The sequence below is a fragment of the Acomys russatus genome, chromosome 15 (genome assembly GCF_903995435.1).
Source record: "Acomys russatus chromosome 15, mAcoRus1.1, whole genome shotgun sequence".
In the NCBI taxonomy this organism is placed as follows: domain Eukaryota; kingdom Metazoa; phylum Chordata; class Mammalia; order Rodentia; family Muridae; genus Acomys; species Acomys russatus.
The window spans coordinates 41,263,925-41,281,266 of record NC_067151.1 but is presented as its reverse complement, the minus strand read 5'-3'; positions in this window follow the sequence as shown (position 1 = coordinate 41,281,266).

Genomic DNA, 17,342 nt, shown 5'->3' with positions numbered 1-17,342 from the left:
AGTGTTATCAGAATGTCTAGTAACACCTGGAAAAAAGAGCCCGGCACAGTGGCACACACTTGTAATCCCAGCACTCGGGAGGCGGAGGCAGGAGGATCTCTGTGAGTTGGAGGCCATTCCGGTCTACAAAGTGAGTTCAGGACAGCCAGGGCTCCACAGAGAGACCCTGTCTTGAAAAACCAAAAACCAAAACCAAAGCAAAACAAAAAAGTGGGAAAAGAAATATAGAACTCAGAAGAAAAAGGAAGCAGGAGAAATATAGGAGCATGCACAGAAAGATGGATGCTAAAGTGGGTGAGGGACAAACAAACCCTCTTGGGAAGAGTGCAGAGAGCAGGCTCCTGGTGAGGCCCCAGGGCTGATGGGTAACTCCTGTCAGTGGCCAACTTCCTGCTACAAAGTGATCTTGTAATTCTATTTTTTGTTTTGTTTTGTTTTGGTTTTTGGGTTTTTTTTTTTTTTTTTTTAAGACAGGGTTTCGCTGTGTAGCCTTGACTGTCCTGGACTCGCTTTTGTAGACCAGGCTGGTAATTCTACTTTAATACAAAATATATTTGATGTTTTTGTTTGTAGTTGATTTAAAGATGACACTTAGAGATTGGTGAAGTAGGAGCTCCCCGCTGAGCCACACTGGCTCCTAAGGCAAAGGGAGGAATCTGTGATGCCAATCCTGCCTACAGTATTGAAATTCGCATCCATCGAGAACACCAAACTGTGACCTTGTTTGAAAGGTGTGTCTTTGCAAACTAATTAAAAAGAAGTCCCTTTCTGAATTAGGTCCTAAACCCAATGTCTGGTTTCCTTATGGGAGGAGGAGATGACAGAAACACACAGGAAGAAGGTTTTATGAGGACAGAGGAAGAATGAGCAGCAAGGAACAAGGCTATCATCAACTTTCAGAAACAGGGACACAAGCTTTCTGTCTGCTCTCGTACGATGTCCCTGACCTTTAGGTGCTCAGGTGTTCTGTGGACATATGCATTGGGACTGGGTTCTACAGCCTTGCATTTTGACTGGTTGTGGTTTTCCATAAGGTCTGTCGCCATCTGGTGCAAAGGGCAGTTTCCTTGATGAGGGTCTGAGGACCACACTCATCTGTGGGTATAAGGACAAATGCTTAAAGTATAGTTAGGGATTGTTCTGGTCTATTACAGAGGTGGTTTTAGGTTCTCCTCCAAGATCCATGACTTCACTAGCCCTGGGTAGTTGGCTAGGTTTCCAGTACTAGGCATGATTTACCTCGTGTTGAGCAGATCTTCTGACCAATTAGAGACCTGTTGGTTACCTCCAAGGTATGAGTGCCACTAATGGACCTTTATGGTTATATTGCGATGTATGGCCCCATATCTTTGACACACTTTCCTTGGAGATATGGGGGATGTGGCCACTCCTTGTGACTACTCCAACCTATAGCTCTTGGACATGGGGCTAAGGCAGAGCAATAAGGTAGTACAGTGTTTACCTTACTCAACAGAAGCCTCATGTTTAGAGCCCAGAACTACTACAAAATCATCTGACTATTCTGAGAGTGCTCACTGTAAAAAGAGCAAGCCCCATAAGGCAGAAGTCCTATTCTGTAGCGAAACCTCAAATATCGTTAAACCATCTCTGTCATATCTTGACTGAATCTCTGGCTTATAGAAACCATGAATAAAACAAAATGGTTGTTTTGATGCTTGATTTTAGCCAACAGGCCAAGCAAAATTAAAAATTTAATTTACGGGGCTGGAGAGATAACTCAGAGGCTAAGAGCACTGACTGCTTTTCCAGGGGTCCTGAGTTCAATTTCCAGCGACCACATGGTGGATGACAACCATCTACAATGTGATCTAATACCCTCTTCTGTCATGCAGGCAGAGCACTGTATACATAATAAATGAATCTTTTAAAAAATTTAATTTGCTAAGTAACGGCTGTAGTTACTTAATATTGCTGCAAATAAAGTCAACTGCTTTCCAATCAATTCAGGAAACTCACCACACCAGAATAAACGGCTTTCCAAACACTATGGTCTTTCATGTATGTGGCATCCTACTTGATGTTTCCTATTCTGCACCAGAGCAATGAAACGGAAATCCAGATCCTCCACTAATGCTGTCTTTTCACTTCCCTACATTTTTTATTTTTTTTTAAGACAGAATTTCTCTACGTAGCTCTGGCTGTCCTGGATCTTGCTCTGTGGATTGATCAGCCTGGCCTTAAACTCAGAGAACCGCCCACTTCTGCCCTTGGAATGCTGTGATTAGACACCTGCGTACCACCAGCCTACTTCCATTGTCCGCTTTAAGGGTAACTATTTGTTTCTTCTTGTTGGAGGTGGAGCCCAGCTTACCCTTCCACCTCTGAGCTACACTCCTTGGCCTTAGAGCATCCACCTTAACTGCTGGGCTGAAGGACTCAGCTCCGATGTCCTTTTAAGCTCTCGTTTCAGTTTTATTGCATGAATGTGAGAATAAGATGTATGCCTACCCTTCCCATGTCACTTTAGGTGTAAAAATCTTATTTCTTGCTCTGCCAGAGAAAATGTCAGCAGTACTGTTGACATTTAAAGATAAATATCATCCAATAATTGTCTTATTTGTATTTTAAAGCCACAAAAACTAACAATAATGCTCTTGTCCCCTCTGCTGTCTCAAAATACAACATAGAGCACAGAGAACAAAGTCCTATACACGTACAAAACTCTCTCTGAACAAGCACCCTTTCTTCTTCTACCATTCTGTGATGTAGGTTCAGAACTTTGTGGTTTACTTCCGAGGGGATGAGGTTAAGGAATCAGCACCGTAGATGGCAGAGCTTTTTGTTTTGTTCTGTTTTTGAAAAACAGATTTACAGACACCAAGGAGAGCACACAGAAATACAGAGATCTGGGAATCATTTATCTTAAAAAAAAAAAGAATGGATCTAAGATTACAGACTTAACCCCCCTTTATTTCCTGTTTTTACTATCCATCTAGCAATTGTCATTAAAATCAACAGTTTTTTAAAAAGAAAGGGTATGTACACTGGCAAGTAGAAACCCTCAAGGCCAGAACAGGGAGTGGGGTTCCCTGAAGTAGAAGTTGGAGCTGGTTGTAAGACCCAACTTTTTTTTTTTTTTTTTAGACAGGGTTTCTCTGTGTAGCCTAGGCTGTCCTGGAACTTGCTATGTAGACCAGGCTGGCCTCAACTCACAAAGATCCACCTGCCTCTGCCTCCATAGTGCTGGAATTAAAGGTGTGTGCCATCACCAACCAGCAAAACAATTATTTCTCAAGTATACAATATATGCAATATAGAGCAGTGGGCTCTCTATATTTTTAATATATGCAAACTGAAATAAAAAGTCCTTATATATGCTTTCAGGAAATTGAAGAGTTTCTTTCCAACCAGTTTCTGCAAATTACTGTTGACACAAAAGAATCACAAACACTATGGAGATCAGCCAGTAAGGAACGAAAGCTTCAGTCAGTGGTGCACACGGTGTGCCCCTTCTCTGGCCAGAAATGTCTCACAGTTTGCCCATCTTTGCTTAGACTTTTACCCGTTAAACATCCCTAATCTCCAAACCCAGAATACTCCAAAAATCTGAATCTTTTTAAAAACAAAATACTTTGGAGTTTATAGTGATTTTTTTTTTTAAAGCCAGATGTGGTAGGTCACACCTTTGATCCCATCACCAGGGATTCAGAAACAGGCAGATCTCTAGGAGCTCTGGGCCAGCCTGGTCTACAGAGGGAGTCCAGGACAGCCAGAATTGTTTCACAGAGAAACCCTGTCAACAAACAAGCAAACAAATAGACAAAAACCAAAAAAAGCAATGGCCTGTCTGAGCTCAGAGAACCCTGAGGAAGATGGGGAGGAAGGATTGTAGGAGTCAGAGGGGTCGAAGACACCACAAAAACATAGCTCACAGAATCAACAGGGCTCACAGGGGCTGGGAGACTGAAGGGACACTCACGAGCTTGTATGAGGCTGAGCTATGTCCTCTGCATATATGTTGTGGCTGCTAGCTTGCTGTTCCTGTGGGACTCCTAACAAGTGGGAGTAGGGGCTCTTTTGTCTGCTCTTAGGTTCCGTTTCCTCCTCCTGGGTTGCCTCTTCCAGCCTTGACATAAGAGATGTGCCTAGTCTTACTGTAAGTTAGGCCATGTTCAGTTGATATCTCTGGGGGGCCTGCTAATTTTGTTTTGATACCCTTATGAAAATGTTTTTTTAACCCTGCAATTTCAGTTTGTGGTGATTTAAAGGGCAAGAACGAAATGCCAGCTCAATCATCAGGAAAGAAGCCAAAGATCTGATTTTATACAAAAGCAATGATGGAGCGGGTCGGGGGGGGGGGGGTCGGGGGGAGACCTGACACAAAGGGAATTTAAGACGAAAACTAAAAAACATAGTAAAGAGGAAATCGACAAGTGCGCAGCGCCTGGGAGTAGGAGCGGGGCACACTCAGACTCTGCAAGTTAAAGGCACCTTAATCAAGCTGGCCAAAGTACTGGCACGAAGGCAGTGGCTTAAATAGCATCATCCCTTAGGCAATCTTTGAGCTTGTTTTTAATCTGTAAAGTTAGACAAAGCCTTTCGGACTTTTAAAAACAATTAACTATCCTCTAAAACTTCAGCTGCTTATCACGCCCAGACTTTCAAGAGGCAGTACTTGGAAAGGATAATTCACAGGAAAATTAAATTTAAAATTACATTAATCAATTCAGGCCCGGCTAAGGGTGTCTTATCCCAGCCCTCACATAGAAAGCCTCCATGCTATCTCCCATGTACAGAGGGAAGGCATAAATACAGCTCAAAGTTTCCAGATGAATCTAATTGACCTATTTTGTAGTTGTTTTCTTTTAACCACCTTCCCCGCCCCCGCCCCCGCCCGGGGGATTACGAGCGTTGGACACCATGCCCGGCCCCGAAACATCCAGTTTTGAAGATGCTAAATTGTAGTTTCATACAAGGAACGGGTACATTTTAACATTTGAAGAAACTCAAAACAATGTGGAGGCCAAGGCTCCACCCCCAACACCCAACAGAGGATTACGCTGCTGGCGTCACAGGCTGGCGCTGCAGGGGGCCAGAGGAGGCGGGGCTGGCTGCGTCACCGAAAGCGAGGACTGAAGCCGAGCTAGCCAGTTAGAACCGCCACAGAGCGGGTGGAGGAGGGAGCCGCACGGTTGGCCCTGGAGGACGGCTTCCGGCTTGTGCCCGGCTCGTCTAGTCCGCCCCTCCCCTCCTCCCCTACCGGCGCGACGGCCCGCGGGCCTTCCCAGAAATGGACAAGTGGGCCCTCCCGGAGTTGAGCAGAGGGAAAAAGAACTGCCCAGCTCCACCCACCCCGCTCGAGGCACCGCTCGGCTGTCCAGGGTCTTGGTCTCCTCTCCGGTGTCCTATCGGGTTGTGCTGACAAAGAAGTTACCAGAGTCCCATAACACTTGGAAATGCCTTAGTAATATCTGTTTGCAAAATTCACTTGTCCCAGAACATTCACCAGTTTTCCTATCATGAAGATAAAGTGCATGTGATGTCATGGCCTTGGCATTTACAAAGTTCCCGAAGGCTTTAATGGAGAGTAGAAACAGCTTTGTTTCTCATGAACTCTTTCAAGCCTAAGGCATAGTCCGCGTTGGGGCTGAGTGTCCGCATATTCCATACAACACAATAGGAAATAGCATGCTTCACCATCACAGGCTGATGTCTAGGCATCAAGATTTTAAGTTTAAAGCCAAGCTGGACTAACTATCCAGAGTAAAACTGACATAAATGACTCAATGCAGTGCCTTTTATATTATCATATATATAATTGTTGTTTTTATTGTATTTTTATTGTTGTTTGTTTTTATAGACAGGGTCTCTCTGTGTTAGCCTTGGCTGTCCTGGACTCGCTTTTTAGATCAGGCTTGTCTTGAACTCACAGCGATCCACCTGCCTCTGCCTCCTACGTGCTGGGATTAAAGGCATGTGCCACCACACCCGCCTTGTTTTTATATTTTATTAAGTTATATCTTTAATATATTTTAATATGTGAATATAAAATATACTTTCCTATATTAAATATATATGAATACATAATTTTTATATATTGTTATATAATATATAATGATTGAATAAATAATCAGAATGAGCTAATTGGTGACAAAGCCATAACATATAAATGTAGGTTTACAAGAAGTGGCATGGGAGGGGGAGAAGGGGTGCACTTGCTGGGGGTGGGGGAAGGGAACGAGAGAGGATAGGGAGGTGGGCGAAAAAAGCTCCGGAACCAAAATGTCTGGTTTATATAGTAAATCTCTGGGAAAGAGGAAGCCCTGTCCCTTGGTAGAAGGCAGGCCTGCAGCAGGATCTTGTGTAGCCTTCCTTGGCTATCCTGAACTCACTTTGTAGACCAGGCTGGCCTTGAACTCACAGAGATCCACCTACCACTGTCTCCCCAGCGCTGGAATTAATTTCTCTGGGTAGTTCTGGCTGTCCTGGAACTTGCTCTGTAGACCAGGCTGGCCTTGAACTCAAAGATCCAACCTACCTCTGTCTCCCAAGTACTGGGATTAAAGGCCTGTACCACCATCAAAAAGCTGAAATTCTAAAAATTTGGTGTAGATTGTTCTTATATCTAAGTACAAAACAGTAGTCCAGCCAGCACTCCACTGATCCTTGGGAACCACAGAAACTAGAAACTTGGTTGCTTTTGAGAATCCAATGATACACATGAAAACACTGTGAACTAAAAAGCAATTCTGTATATATTCTAATTGTTCAGTTGTAATGTAGCTGAAATGCTTAGGAATGTAAATACCTTTAAACTCTTTATTGATTGGTTAAAAAAAAAACTTGTATGCAAAGGTTTGGTGGTGTCCTAGATGAGCAACATCTGCTTCTGTGGTATGTGTGTGACACTATAAAGAACACACAACCATCACCAATGTCAAACTTGTCTCCAGTGAGGCCAATATTACAGTGTATGCAACTTAAGTCTGACTAAAATTTCCTCCAAAGTACTCTCTGATGTATTTTCAAAAAGTCTTTTCCTTTAGTTACAAAATGAGGTGTTCATTGTGATGTCACAGTCCTCCTACAGCTGCATTGTTCTAGAACCTTTGCTGTCACAGGAAGAACTAGGTGGGGGGCGGTTGGGAATCAGGAAAAACAGCATTTTAGAAACATCCCATGCCAAGACCCACACCAGTGACTGCTGTGTCAAAAGCAAATCCTTCATTTTACAAAGTTTACACTGAACAACCAGAATGATCTTAAAAAATTAATCCTATTAACAGAATCTTTAGGACAGAGCTACATTCTCATTCCATACACTCAGCCAACAGAGCAACCATGAAAGGAGTCAGTCAGGCCCAATCTGTAGTAACCTACATGTAACAAGCACTGAATTAACAAGACTAAAAAAGGTAACTCGTTTTGTCGCCGGACAGATCTCTAGGTCACCATATACTGACAGCAGTTAAGCACATCTCAACATAGATTGGTTGTTTAGAGGCATAATTTGTAAAGCAAGACAACCAAAATAAATGAGCTTTAACAAGTATTGGCTTTGGAGAGTTTTAGAAAAGATAGTCCTTGCAGGCCTCAAGAGCACAGGCCTTTGTAGATTCTAGATTATGTTCTCAAGACAGCATGAGTTGAGCGCAGGCTGGAGAGACTCTCCATCTAAGTCAGTGGTGTTCAACCTCTCTAATGCTGTGACCATTTAATACAGTTCATGTTGTGGGGAGCCCCAACCATAAAATTATTTTCACTGCTACATCATCCTGTAAGTTTACTATTATTGTGAATTGTAATGTAAAATGCCTGTTGTCTGGTGGTCTTAGGCAACCCAGTGAAAGGTTCATTTGACACTCAAAGGGGTCAAGACCCACAGGTTGAGAACCACTGATCTAAGTCATCTTGTGAAAAATAAACTATAAATATGGTCTGAGAATGAGGTTTGGTCTGACCTTATGTCTATATCACAGTGAGGGGATATTTCGTTAGCTGCGTGTGCACATGGCCAAAATTCCTAGAGAAGATGGGATACAACCAGTCCCTTATGGGGACAGAAATGGCTTCTGTAGTCCCACAAGCTGTCCTTTGACCTCCACTCTCATGCCATGTCCTGCCACACACACAAATTAAAAACAAGAACAAAAACTATGTAATGTTAAAGAATTGTACCATATAAAAAAGTTGTTAATCTTGACAAAGTAAAGGTACCAGGCTGGTGAGACATCGCAGCAGGTAAAACTCATGCTATGCAAACATGAAAACCTGAGTTCAGCCAGCCAGGAGGAGCACATCTTTAATCCCAGCCCTCAGGAGGCAGAAGCAGGTGGATCTCTGAGTTGGAGGGCAGCGTGGTCTATAGCATTAGTTCCAGGACAGCTAAGGTTACACAGTGAAATCCTTTCTCAGAAAAGAAAGTGAGGGAGGGAGTGGAGGGACAGAGGGAGAGGAGACAGAGAGGGAGAGAAGGGGGGAGAGAGAGAAAAGGAGAGAGGGAGGGAGGGAGAGAGAGAGAGAGAGAGAGAGAGAGAGAGAGAGAGAGAGAGAAGAGATCTGAGTTCCATTCTCATAACTCATAGTGGAGAACCCACTGCTGCAAGTTGTCTCTGACCTACACACACACACACACACACACACACACACACACACACACACACACATTTTAAGAAGAATGTAAAGGTACCTTTTCAATGGACAAATCTAGTACACATCACCTTGATCAAATAATCAAAGTTAATAAATGAACAAAATTTGACGCTATTTGGGCAACACGTGCCCCCTGACAGAAACCATGTAGATAAGCATACCATATTGGAGTTGTCCTGAAAAAAAAAATGTTTAACCAAAATCCAATCAGAGGAAAACAACTAAATCCAAACGGATAGTGCTGCAGATGCATTAAAAATGGATTTTTCATGGATTCATAAGAAGATACCAAAATAACACAATAAACTAGGGGATTCTAATGAAATGACACAAAGGGAACTTGAACTTATTTTTGTTTTATGTTTAAATGTTCAAAATTATAATGTTCATTAGGTTTCCAGAGTTATTGTTTCCATCAAGAAAGCAAAAGTGAAGACATATGACAAACAAACTTCAAAAGGCCTAATGGTTTCTAGTTTTTTTTGGGGGGGGGGGTTGTTGTTGTTTTTGCTTTTTTGAGACAGGGTTTTTCTGTGTAGCCTTGGCTGTCCCAGACTGGCTCTGTAGACCATGCTGGCCTCGAGCTCACAGTGATCTGCCTGCTTCTGCCTCCCAAGTGCTGGGATTAAAGGTGTGCGCCACCACACCTGGAGGTTTCTAGTTTTTTGTTTGTTTTGTTGATTGGTTGGCTTTTGGTTTTTTTGGTTGTTGTTGTTTGTTTTTGTTTTGCCTTGTTTTGTTTTTGCTGTTGCTGTTTTGGTTTTTCCAGACAGGGTTTCTCTTTGTGTATCCCTGGCTGTCATGACTATGTAGACCAGGCTGGCCTCCAACTCACAGGGATTCACCTGCCTCTGCCTCCTGAGTGCTGGGATTAAAGGCTTTCGCCACCACACCTGGCTGACTTTTGGTTTTTTGAGACAAGGTTCTTTGTGTAGCCCAGGCTGTGCTGGAATTCACTCTGTAGACCAGGTTTACATGGAACTCACATAGATCTGCCTACTTCTGCCTCCCAAGTGGTGGGACTTAATGGCATGGGACAACACAGCCCTGCCTCATTTCCTTTTTTTTTTTTTTTTTTTTTTTCCTTTTTTCAGGGAAATTCTTCTTGTGCTGAATGTGTATTCAAAATAGGAAGCCTGGGCTGGAGAGATGACTCAGTGGGTAAATGTGCTTGCCACAGATGCCTAACTTTCTGTGGTCCATCCTGAAACCCACGTTAAGGTAGAAGGAGTAATTAATTTTACAAAGTTATGTTGCAGTGATGTCTTTGGGCACTGCATAAAGACTGTCTCTGTGTTCTCAAATGCTGATTTCTGTGCAAATCTGATTACAGGCTGGGGTTTCGTATTGTCATTATTATGAAGAATCTTCTGCCTCATTGGATGCATCACCTGATTGGCTAAAGAAAGAGCTGACCAGCCAATAGCTGGGCAGGAGAAGGTAGAACTTCTGAGCCCAGTGAGAGGGTATCAGGTGTGGACCCTCAGAGACAAGGAGTTGCTATTTGGACAGGGATGAAGAAGCAGGTGCCAGGATGAAACTAAGATGGCAGGTAGTGGGCCAAATGGTGGGACATGGACACAGGCCACGCCAGTATTTTCTAGTTAGAATAGCTGAGTATCTGCCCAGCTATAGTGCCTGAAGGTTATAATAAATGTAAGGGTCGCTGTGTCATTATTTAGAGCAAGGGCGGGCATAGAAAAACCATATAAGCCAGGCACTTTGGAGACAGAAGCATGTGGATCCCTGTGAGTTCAAGGCCGGCTTGGTCTACAAAGTGAGTCCAGAACAGCCAAGGCTACACAGAGAAACCTTATCTTAAAAAAGAAAGAAAGGAAGGAAGGAAGGAAGGAAGAAAGAAAGAGGGAAAGAAAGAAAGAAAGAAAGACAACCATTTGATTACAAAGTTGTACTCTGATCTCCACACACACGCCATGGTATGTTCACACACACACACTACTATGCCTATGACTACAACTACTACTATTACTACTACTACTACTACTAATAATAATAATAATAGGAGAAGAGGAGGAAAAATCTTTTACAAATTCATTTATTTATTATGTATACAGTACTCTGCCTGCATGTACACCTGTATGCCAGAAGAGGGCATCAGGTTACATTATAGATGGTTGAAGCCACCCTGTGTTTGTTGGGATTTGGATCAGGTCCCCACCTGATAGCCTCTCACTGGGCTCAGAAGTTCTACCTTCTTCTCCTGCTCAGCTATTGGCTGGTCAACTCTTTCTTTAACCAATCAGGTGATACATCTACTGAGGCAGAAGATGCTTCATAATCCCAACAAACGCAGGGTGGAACAAACACAGGAAGAACAGTCAGTGCACTTAACCTCAGAGCCATCTCTCCAGCCCCAACTTTTTTTTTTTTTTTTTTTTTTTTTTTTTTTAAGAAATAGGAAAAACTACTAACTAGCTGGGGTAAAATTAAACAACTCAAGCCCTAAAAGCAAAATAGGATTTTTAAAATGTCACTTTAAAAACCTTGTCAAGTCCTTCCTATTTGTGCTCCAGGGCCATTTCTAAGCTTCCTTAGTACTTGTGGAGATTTGAATGAGAATGACCTCCAAAAACTCATATGTGTAAATACTTGGTCCCCAGAAGAATTGGGAGCTATGGCTTTGCTGAAGCAGGTGTGTCAGTGCAGGTCAGCTTTGAGATTCCAAAAGCCTATACCAGTCCCTGTTAGCTCTCTCTGCTCTCTGCCTTGTGGTTGTGTCTCAAGGTATGAGCTCTCAGCTGCTACACTCAAGCATCACACCTGCAGGCCTGCTGCCATGCTCCCCCACCATGATGGTCACGGACTGTAACACAGAAACTGTAAGACACAAATAAACACTTTAATAAGTTACTATGGCCATTTGTCTTATTGCAGCAATGTAAAAATAGATTAGACGATACTACAGCCTAATTCTTGTTCCAGGACGCACAACTATCTGCTGGGTAGTTACCGAAAGGTCCTCACAGCTGACTCAATGGCCTGTGACTTTAATCCTGGCATTTAAGACGCTAAGCAGGAGATAGAAAGTTGGAGGAAATATAAGCGTGACCTTGACCAAAACAATCAAAAATAGTTACAATTGTAAATTTGTGTCTCTTGCAGCTTAAGAACATGTTACCAATAATTGAGAAACATCCCCAAGAATGTTACCATCAAGACCCTGTCTCCAGACAGATGGTCACACCTTTAATCCCAGCATTCCTCGGAGGCAGGGGCATCTGTAAAAATGGATTTCAGATTAAATAAACAACAGAAAATGAATAACCAAAAATCCTAGGGGTGAAAGATAGGGCGCTTCTACTCAGAGACTTGGATTAACTCACTGGTTTCTGCAGCTAGTCCTGGCCTCTGCTCTTCTCCATCGTCCACAGAATGAATGAATTTCTACAGCTGGCAACCAAAAAGTCCCTGGGGCCACAGCAGGCACTAAGGCCTGAACAACGGCAGGTGGGCATTCATTCCGAGACTGAGCAGTGCTTGCGCTGGTGTGCTCTGACCTCACTGCAGCCTGTGGCAGCTTATTGTTGTTTCCATGATGATGTCCTGTTATTCACAGTAGTTTCCCAGCAAGACTCAGAAACATTAGTAGATCCTCACAACATCCTTTTATTGGTGAGAAGCTTTAGGAACTGCCTATGTTAAGTAACTTGCTTAAAGTCTATGAGATATTAAACAACAGATGTGACTCCAGTGCTAGTACTTTCAAACCCTGTTCTTTACTTCTTGTACCGATATAAGAAATAACATAAAATTGCCGGGTGTGGTGGTCCACACATTCAATCCCAGTATTTGAGAGGCAGAGGTGTTGGACCCTTGAGTCTACTCGGGTGGGGGGTCGTCGCCAGAGGCCACCCGAGAACCACAGTGTTGATGCAAAGGCACAAGGCACAGGGCGCCTCGGCACTCACTCGGGAGCAAGGGAGGCACCTTCCCCTCCCCAGTCACTGGTACAGACTTTTTAAAGGCTAAAACTGCAAAGGTTAGGAGAGGCTACATGCCCTATGCCAGGATTGGCTCTGGTGGTCGCTAAGGTGCTTGTCTAAATGTTATTGGCTATTGCAGGGAGGGGTGTTGGGGAGTTTTCAGAGAATTTCCAGATGGTAATTGTTTACCTTAGTTAAAATTGTTTATCTCGGTTGGCCACCTTGATCTCAGAAACTGAAGCTGAGTTGCCCTTCAATTCTTTTTGGGTCATTTTCCCAAGCTTGCCTGGGTCACGTTCCCAGGCTGGCTGAGAGAGGGGGCCTTATAGAGGCAGGCAGATCTCTTGAGTTCCAGGACAGCCCAGACTACACACACACACAAAAAAAGTCAGTCTGGAAAAACAATCCCCAAACAAGCAAGAAATAGAGAAAGACTGAGTAGCATAGGAGTTTCGTATTTTGTTTGTGCTTGCTTTCTCTTTCCTTTTTCTGAAATTGGGAGAAGGGGGCTCATGTAACTCAGGCTAGCCTGTATCTTGCTATGTAGTGGAGGGTGACCTTGAACTCCTGATCCGCTTGCTGCTTCTACCTTTTAAGTGCTGTGTTTACAAGCATGTGCCAGTATGGTTGCCTAGTTTGTTTGTTTGTTTTTTAAGATTTTACTTATTTATCATAGATACACAGTGTTTTGCCTTCATGTACACCAGAAGAGGACACCAGATCTCACTATAGATGGTTGTGAGCCACCACGTGGCTGCTGGGAACTGAACTCAAGACCCTTGGCAGTGCTCTCAACCCCTGAGCCATCTCTCCAGCCCCTGGTTTGTTTCTTTTAAGGCAGGGTCTCTACATGTATCCCAGGTTGGCCTCAACAATCTCTAGTCTCAGCTCCTGAGTGCTGGAATTGCAGGCAAATAGCAAAGTGTTTGTCTTATGCTTTAATGTAACCACAATGCAACAGCCTTTGGTTATAAGGTAACAAATTCACAGATATGAAAATTAGGAGCTGACAGGCAGTTGTGACACATGCCTTTAATCCCAGCAATCAGGTGGCAGAAGCAGGAGGATCTCTGTGAGTTTGAGGCCAGCCTGCTTTACAAAGCAGTCTGGGACAGCTAGTATGGCAAGAGAAACCCTTTCTCGAAAAACAAAAAAACAAAACAAAACAAAAGATCAGGCTGTAGGCAAGCCTGTAGGGCAATATCTTAATGAGTTATCGACGTGGGCGTGCCCAGTCAGTGCTGGTTGGTACCATTCCTGGACTGATAGTCCTGGGTTCTATAATAAAGCAGGCTGAGCAAGCCATAAAGAGGAAGCCAGTAATGAATACTCCTCCTCTGGCTACTACTGTACAAGCTCCTGCCTCCAGGTTCCTACCAATTGAGTTCCTGCCATGACTTCCTACAGTGATAAACTGTGAATGAAAGCAAGTAAACCCTTTCTTTCCCTGGTTGCTTTTGGTTATGTTGTTTCATCACATGAGTAAGCCATACACATAATTAAATACAATAAAAATAATTCTAATAATGTCACCAATCCTAAAAATTTCAAGAAGCACATGCTATTATATATATGTGTATTGCATAAATTTACTAAATACAGAGATAGATATGAACACTAATATGTGTACACATAGATACTAAATGCAAAGATGTAATCCACTTAATTTATTCAAGATATGTCTTGATTCATAGCTGATATGAACAAGGCACAAACATATCACAAGCCATGTGCATCTATAGAGGGGCTAGCAGCCTTACTCTGACTCACTGTTTTTTTTCCTCATTCACAGTAGACATTCTTTCTGATCTACATCCCAAGTCTGATCACAGGCTTTGGAAAATGTTTATAGGTATTGATGAAATATTAAGAATAAGTATTAATTTAGCCGGGCATGGAAGTACACACCCGTAATCCCAGCACTCAAGGAGGCAGAGGCAGGTGGATCTTTGAGTTCAAGGCCAGCCTGGTCTGTAAAGGGAGTCCACGGCAGCCAAGGCTACACAGAGAAACCCTGTCTGGAGTGGGGGTGGGGAATGGGGCAGAATTAAGTTTCATATAAAACAGCTTTCTTTTAAAATTCTTGAATAGGTACTTCAATGGCTGGTGTTTGACAGTTTCATAAGACAGTGTCTTTCGTTTTGTTTTTTTCAAGACAGAGTTTCTCTATGTAGCCTCGGCTGCCCTGTAGTCAATTTGTAGACTAGGCTGGCCTTGAACTCACAGAGATCCACCTACCTCTGCCTGAGTGCCATGATTACAGGTGTGCGCCAACATGCCTAGCTCATAAGACAGTGTCTTAAACCCAAATGAATAACTGAACAAGTAGACCCTGTCAGTACTGTGCATAATTCAGCTATGTATTTTGTTACAAATAGGACTAGCTTTAGACTGGACAGGCATCCCGAGGTACCCACATTTACTCTACAGGTGCACTACATGAGTGAACGTATCCTTCTCCATTTTGTAGGAATTCACACTCCGTACTTTTCTCTGTATATGTGACGGATTCTCACTAGTTGTCTCACTCAGAACTAAGTGACAGCTGACCTTTGCTTTTCATCTTAGAGATGCCTGGCTTCAGGCTGGTGGCCCACATCTAACCCCGTAAAAAACTTGATTACTGTGTCTTCTCCCTTTTTACAGGGCTCCTGGGATAAAGATACTAGGAGTCTTATCTCTGCAAAACTGAAGGCCAGTCACCATGTGCCCTAGGACTGTAGTAGCAAATGGCTTCAAAGTAGGGGATCAATGAAGTACACTTTTTCTTACTGTTTAGGGTTTAGATCTCCAAGCTTCACTAGGCTGAAACCAAAGTGTCCCCAAGACCAGACTTCCTGATGTGGCCTATGATGGTCACGCACTCAAGCTGTCTCTTTACTCACGAACTGACTAAAATCCACACTACATGGCCAGTTTCTGACATTAAATACCACCAAGAATGGACAAACCCAATGCCTAGCTCAACTGGATTATGTACAGTCCGCAGTGTTTATCTTCCTCTTGGGACTTGGCTTTCTGTGTGTCAAAAACAAACAGTTGGACTAGATAATGTTAATTCTAATCCAGCTCTAAAAACAACTTGGTGGGATGGTTGGCTTCGTGGTTTATCAAGAATAGGCACCTACCCTGTCAGGCGCACATCTGATTATAGATGTGCCTCCAAACTGCCCTATAGCCTGTCTGTGCTCAGACTCCAACACTTCTCCCCATTTTTTTTTTTTTTTTGAGTTGTCACCTCCTCTGCAGGGGAAGCACCCATTCCAGTAGGCCTCCTGTTGGAGTAGAGGTGGTGGACTACTCATTAACTTTAAGGACACAGAATAGAGCAAATGTACACACCTGACAGCTCTGCCTCAAAATGCTGTAAAGAGAATATTCTGGAAGAAATGGCAGCCCCGGAGCTTTCTACCTTGTGTTCAGTCTACAAATGATACAATCTAAGGGTCTTGATTGTGTTTTGTCTGCCAGTTAGAGAATTAAAAGGCTAGAAAAATCTGGTGTCGACAATTAGCAACAGGAAATCTCAAGCCCCACAAACAGAATCACTATTTATGGATGGTGAGGAAACACGTGTGTAGCAGACTCCAAAACAGACAGACTTCTGCAAAGACAGGACTCTCTGAAAATAAAATCTCTTCTTGGGCCTGGGGGTTTTAAGGCCACTGTTTGAACACAAATACATGAGTTGATTGGTCTAAAACATAAGTGACGAGGGGCCTTGCCTCCCACCCCCTGCTGGTAGGAGACAAAAGCTGCCAGGCTTTTGTCTCAAGTCTTGAGGTGGAGGAAGAAGTTGGCCATCTTAGAAATTTGGCATCTTTAACGGTAGCCATGGCACCTTTGTCTGCCGACCGGAAGTCTTGTCTAACTTTCGTCACGGAACTAAAGGAATCATTAAATCCATGAGTAAAGGTGGCAAATTGTCTCAGTGAGTAGAGGTGCTTTCCACCAAGTCTGACAATGTGGGTTCAATCACTAAGACCAACATAGTGGAAGGAAAAAAAAAAATCCCTCCAAGCTGCTCTTTCACCTTCATGTTTGCTGTGGTAGATAATAAAAATTACATGACTAGTTAATGTGTATGGTCAGATTCCCTGTTCTCTGCTACCCCAAAATCTGACTCCTTGAAGCTCACATTCTCCCTGGTGGTATCCTTTATCATGATTTCTGCATCTTTTTTGCACCTATGGTCATTTAAACACTTTCCTAGGAAGTCCTCCATCTACTGAGATCATAGGCTCTTCTTTTGGAGCTTTAGTTTCATTTGATTTAGGCTCTATTTGTGTGTGTGTGTGTGTGTGTGTGTGTGTGTGTGTGTGTGTGTGTGTGTGTGTGTTATTAAATTCCTGTAGTCTGTTGGTGAATGACTGATGACTGAAGAAATAAAAATAATAGCACCAACTTTGGTGTCAAGACTTAAAAACTGGTATCAAAAGCACACTTGCCAGAAGGCTGCACCTAATGACATGAGAACGAATTAGGCACAGAGAATATGATACTTTAGTAGCTCAGGAAAGACATTAGTCTTTGTGGTACCGTCTGACTCCTGTTTATCTTAAAGCAGAAAAATGGAACTTTATTATCACTAGGTTTTCTTCCAGACATACAGGGACTCAGGCTGTACTAGCAGGCTCCCTGTCTAAAAAGATAAGAAAAGCTAGGTGTGGTGGCTCAGGCCTGTAGTAGCAGCACTTGGGAAACTGAGACAAAGTGGTTGCAATGAACTCACGGACAGCCCGGGCCACAGTGTGAGACCTTGTTTCAGTAATAAATAATAATAAC